A 6,298-nucleotide genomic window follows, 5' to 3' on the forward strand; every position below is an offset into this window, starting at 1 on the left:
AGGTAGACCTAACTTTATCTATCACAGATAGTGTGCTGAAGTCAAAATCAATATGTAACTAATGGAAGAGAATTCAAATACTCTCTTGTATACTTATGACCATGAAGGTATGAAAACGGAAAGAAATCACTTACGAATGGGAAACAAAGCCAGACACTAATAGGTGGAAAACACAAAACACTCGCGAACTAGCAAGGAATCAAAAAAATAACATCCAAAGGAAAATCATAACGTGCCATGAGCAAAGGAAAGTCAAGAAAATTATGAGATGACGCCAAAATATATTATGGGGAAACAATAAGGGGTTAAATGTGTTGCATTTCCAAAAATTAAAAACACCGAAAATAAGCAACCTAACTGGATGCCAGAAGGAAAAAATAGAAAATACGAACTCCAAAGTTAACACAAAAATTGAAATAATACATATGATTATCTAATTAAAGAAAATACAAGCAAACCAAAGGTTAAAAAATCAGGGGAACTCACACGTCAGTTTTGAAACATTAACAAACTGGAGGAGTCGTTACCTGGATAAAACAGGGAGACAAGCACACAGGTGAAAGTATGAAACCACATGACAACTGATAGAGAGGAAAAACATAGCCCAAAAGACCCTTCTACACAATTATGCTAGCTAATCCAAGAACTGAGAGGAAAGGATAAATTCCAAAACCATATCAGCTCCTAAGATTAGGTCAGGAAATCTACAAAATCTGAGCTCTCTACTATTGGCTAAAGAGTTTGAGCAGTAATCAAATACCTGCCAACAAACAGAAGGCCAGCTCCAAATCGATTTCCTGGGCAACTCTTCTATACATGTAGTGCAAGCAATGCCATTTTTTCTCATCGATTCTGGAAATGGAATGAGGTGGGTAGACTATACTTTAGAAGGATAAAGACCTTGTGCAGATAAGGACATTTTAGGAAACAAATTCCATGCCATTCCCATAGTTAAAAATAATATAAAAATATAATTCTTTCCTTTTCTTTCTGTGTCTTCATCTGGTTTGAAATTGTTTTTCTTTGAATTGTTTTGTTCTATTGAGGAAGCCAGCCTATCATCCATCATCCGTTTTAGACTAAGTATCCTCAGATGCTTTAGTTCCATATACGACCTAGTGCGTCTCCTAATATATGCCATTACTCCTGAACACCCATTAAGCAGTTTCTTCCTTCACTGCATGTCTCTCTTTTCTGTATCCCTCAGCTTGGTTTTCAAGTCCTGAATCACTCCTGGATTTCCTCCTTCTCTGACTTCTTCCACTTCAGTTTCCCTTATTTTATTATGGATTATGGTATTTGTCCTGGGGCACATATGAGACGACATATGATATTTCCCTTGGTCTGCTTGCCTTTTTCATTTTGCATTACCCAGTCATGGGACATTCATGTCAATGCAAGGACCAGAGGTTCATCCTCCCTGATGCTTGAGGAATATTCTGTTACCAAGATGGACCACAACTTCTTTATCCACAAGATTGTGCTAGGTACTGTGGCTCAATCCACAGTTATTCTCATGTGGACATTGCAGGCCATGGATATAGGCCATCCCCTTCCTCTGACTAAAGAGACTTGTTCAACATTTCTATAACCATTACCACAATAAGTGGAGTTAACTAATAATGACAAGGAGTGTTGTCCAGGCCTCTTCCTTAAGAGTTACCTCTGATGCAGAAAGTCATTTTCCTTGAAGAATTGAAAAGGTGTTTAAGGGAAAACCAGGTAGAAAGACCCCTAATCCCTTAAAACTCCTGTTTCAAAACACTAGGAGATGAGGACACAGACAGCACAATATATCCATGCCCTAAATTTTTTCCTTGAAAAGGGAATTTCCATCCCTTCATCATCACTGACCCATAGGGAAAAGACATTGAGAAAGGACTCTCTCACCCACAGGATGAACAAACCCATGGAGAGATGTTTATATCCAAGAGGCCTCATTGATTCTTGAGATCTCTAGAAATTTTTGTGGAAATAGGAACACATTGCAGTCTCTGGGGAAATGTTGGCTTAAAGGATGGTATACAGAACATCATTTTCTTTTATCTTTGTCTAGAAAGGGGAAGTGGGACATTGACACACAAGACAACTTGCATTCTTAATTAGGCTCATAGGGCTCTTTTTCTGTCCTTCCCAGTCTTCCTACCTAAAGCCATAGGCCTCCAAGGTCATGGGAGAGGGATGGCTGCTTCAGTGAATCCAGCAACTGTGATGTCACAAAGCTTTGATGTCATAGCAACCACTCCTCATCAACCCACGCCTGATATCTACACTTGGCTGGAGTAGTCATGGGTGTGCCAAGAGGAACCCAAGTCTCCTAAACCGCAGGAGCCACCTGGATCTCTCACCAAGGCAGTCTGTGAAGCGTTTCTGTTTCACCTTCTCCATGGCTGACTTCATAATCTTAAGAATCTTGAGCATTCCCACAGGGTGGAGCAGCTACCCTAGGGGGATATGCATGGAGATGTGGCAGCACAAGCTTGCCTTAATCCTCCCATGGCCATCCCCCAAATGGTTTCTTGGGATAAGCAAACAGTGCCTCTTGTGGAAGATGGGCATGTTCTAATGGAGCCAGGAGACGATGAACAATGTGTCAACAAGAGGCCATTACAGCGTGACAGAGAGCAGATGCTACAGGTTGGTGATGAGATCCAGGAAGACAAAGAACAGGAGAATAAACTAGGGAGCTCCGAGCGAAGGTCAGGCATTTTAAGACGGTGGGGGGTGCTCTGTACCTGACTGCATTTTAAAGGGACCTAAGTTAAAATTCAATAAAACATCCTATGGCCACAGTCAATCCTTGTACACTGGTTTTGGTTTATGTTTTTTGTCAAATGATGCACATGCACATATTTGACAGAGAGACAGAGTGATCACAATCAGGTGGTGGAGCCAGAGGGGAGAAGCTGACTTGCCCGTGAGCAGGTAACCTGAGACCAGAGAGAATGCCATGACCCTGGGATCATGAATTGAGCTGAAGGCCTCCTCTGAACTGATGGACAAACACCGAGACCCAATCTTTGACTTCTGAATACCTTCACTTTCTCGATAAGAGCCGCTGCTCTGTCATTGTTCAGAAATTCAGGGGATATGGATTTTGGCTTGGGCTGGTGTTGCTTTAGCTGTCAACCTAATTTGAGAGCTGGTATAGCTTGTGCTCTTGAAGTCAGTGACTTGGCCATGGAGAAAGTATGCTCCAGCGCATATTTGGGTAATGGCAATTCCTCCATTTCTAGCTTTTGCAGGGAAATGACACTATGTCTTTTGGTGCCCTGCTTCTGTGGATGGTGATGGGAGTCCTCTGTGCCTCTGAATCTGGATCTCTTTTTCTGCTCCCAGATGAAAGCCATTTCAGTTCTGATTTCTCAAAGACATGTTCAGCACTTTTTTTTTTTCTCTCATTCCTAGTTCTCTTACAATCGGCACCTATTTCCATTCCTTGGATTCGATGGATTCCCTAAGCACTTTGTCATGTTCCATCACACTTCCTTTTCTCTTTGGACTTGTTCCTTATTTTCTAGTCTTTTTCTTCCAGATCACTTGGATCCTCGGCTTCTGACAGCTTCCTGGACTTTTCATCCAGTCTGCTTCCAATCTTTTCATCAGGAACATTTAATTTTATATCATTTTACTTTTATCAGCTTTATCTCGTGTTTCAGAACTCTCTGATTATCTGTGTTTTCTGATGTTCAAGGAATATCCTGGATGCTGCTTTTTATCCTCCATTGGGGGTGTTTTATGTAAAAGTTTCACTCCGATTTCCGGGCCATGATCATTTGCTGTTCTTTTTCTCAGCATCAATTGATTCTTCCATCTTTGCATTGGATCTAGGTCTCTATCTTTTTCTCAGTATTCTAAAACCCCATTCTGTTTTATAGCCTGGGAGGAAGTTCTATAGAAAGAAGAGGTCATAGTGTGCCCAAGGGCTGGCCCTTGAGAAATTTTCAGTTGTGTGTGTGTGTGTGTGTGTGTGTGTGTGTGTGTGTGTGTGTGTATGTGTGTGTGTTATGCATGCCCTCTGCTTTTTTGTTGTGACTTTCCCCTGTCCTTGAGACCAGTCATCAGCAGAAGATCTCCTTGCTTGCCATTTGGTGTGCTTGGGTTCTGGGCTGAATATGCTGAGGTTTAACATGCTGGGTTCTCGTGTGCCTGTGAACGAGATGTTCAAACAACTCAAGAGTTTGAAGGCCTGTAGAATGTTGTGTTCGGGAGAGAACATGTGGGCAGGGATTTCTTCTAGTCCCCAATGAGTGAGTCTTCTCTCCTTGAACTAAGCAGCTTGGACAGAGGAAGACAGTCCACCAAGAGTTCAACGGTTGGGATTTTGGTATTTGCAGATTAGGAAGCTAATTTCCTCACCATCCTGTCTTTGGCCAGTACCTCGGTCTTGATGCTGTTGGTGCGAGAGTCCAAAATTTATTATGCCCCCATTGAGTCATCTCCACAAACATTGCCTCTCATGGATGCACTTCCAGAACTCACCATCTTCCCACGCTGTCTCCTGGGATGGACTATGATCATGGTTTCTAGGCTGTCTGCACCTGGTTGCTTGTTGGTGTCCTCTGCAGGAGAAACACAGTATTCTCTCAAATTGACGTCTGCTCAACCTGCTGATTTGAAATCTCCAGGCCTCATGACCTTTGTTGGCAAGAACTCGGGCCATTCAGACCTTCTGCTGTTCACAGCCAATGGCTTTGGGAAACAGGCTTCTTGTGTATTCCCAGTGTGCTCCTTTCTCCTGTGCCTTTGTCTTTTGCATTGGCTTACTGGCCTCTGACACACCAGTTGCACACGTCTCTCCTGAGTCATGTCTTCAATCTTCTCCCATAGTCTCTGCGACTTCTGTTCTCTTTTGCTGTGGAGTTTAATTTGTAGGCTTCAGGTAATTTTCTGCCGAGTTGCAGTTGATGTGTTTATCTTCCTGTTGTGTTCATGGCTGAAGACAAGCCTGGAGTTCTCAGACACTACTACCATCTTACTGTCCTCCCAAGACACCAAAAGTTCTTACAGAGGAATAAGCAAAAATGAATTCTTGCCACTTGCCTCATGTGGCAGTGTTGTGGAGAACATTGGGCTAGGTAATATTTATCATTCAGAAAGACAAATAATATACAGTTTCACTTTCTTGTTGTAGTCAAGAGATACGGGGAAAAGCAAGGGAAAAAGGGACAAACCACACGGTTCTAAGCAGGCACACAAAATTTGATGTTTGTTAGAAGACAGGTTTGTGAGAATACGTGTTTATCAAAGAGGACAAAAGGCGACATTCTTTGTAGGAAATGTGGTTGAAGTGATGGAATGTGAGGTTCATTTTATGTCAAAATGAATTGCTATCCATAAAGAACAACTTCCTATATCTTGAAATTTAATTATAAGTCTATGTGAACACACACAGAAAACACACACACACACACACACACACACACACACAGGAGACACACAAAAGATGGAGACAAAGTGAGGAATAACACTAAAGGAATAAACACTCCCAAATAATACCATAAAAAGGAAAGGTACAGAGAATCCAAGTCAGAAACCAACCAAAATAGAAAGTTAACCTCCTACCTGTCAATTTTCAGTTCAATTATTCTGGATAAATTCTCCCATTAGTACAAACAGGTACGGGACTGAAAAAAAATTTAAAAAAAAGGCAAAAACGGTCCACAAGAAAACACTAAAAACTTAACAAGCTTGACCTTATGTCATGAATAGAGATTTCCTCCAACTATAAAGATACATATAGCTCGAAAGTGAAGGAATTGGGAAGACATAGTTTATGCAATTGGCAAGAAGAAGAGAGCCAAAAAGATGGTGCTCATCCAGATAGAGAGATTTTATGCCTTCCAGAGACAAAAGGTTACCGGAAGGAGTTTTGTCTTGATGGAACATCGAAACATCAGAAACTTGGAAGGATTGCCAACATATACACCACCAACATTGGTGTATCTAAATGTTGGAAGCATTTACAGAAAGGAAAGGAGGTGGGGACCTCAATCCAGTATTGTTGGGGACTATGATATCCACTTTCAGCACAGGACAGATCATCCAGATGGAAAGGTGGTAAGGAATAACAGAAGTCATTATGTGCTGTCTAGATCACATGAACTTTGGGGATCCATGCATAAGATTGTGTCTCTGAGGACCATAAGATAAGTTCTTCCTAAGGGCAGACCAAACTTTGTCTATCACAGATCATGTGCTGGAGTCCAAATCAAGTCATAATTAATGGGAGAGAATTCACATTATATCTTGTATACTTATGACCACAAAGTATGAAAATGGAAAGAAGTCACTTATA

Source organism: Mustela nivalis (assembly GCF_964662115.1).
Source record: "Mustela nivalis genome assembly, chromosome: Y".
Taxonomy (NCBI): Eukaryota; Metazoa; Chordata; class Mammalia; order Carnivora; family Mustelidae; genus Mustela; species Mustela nivalis.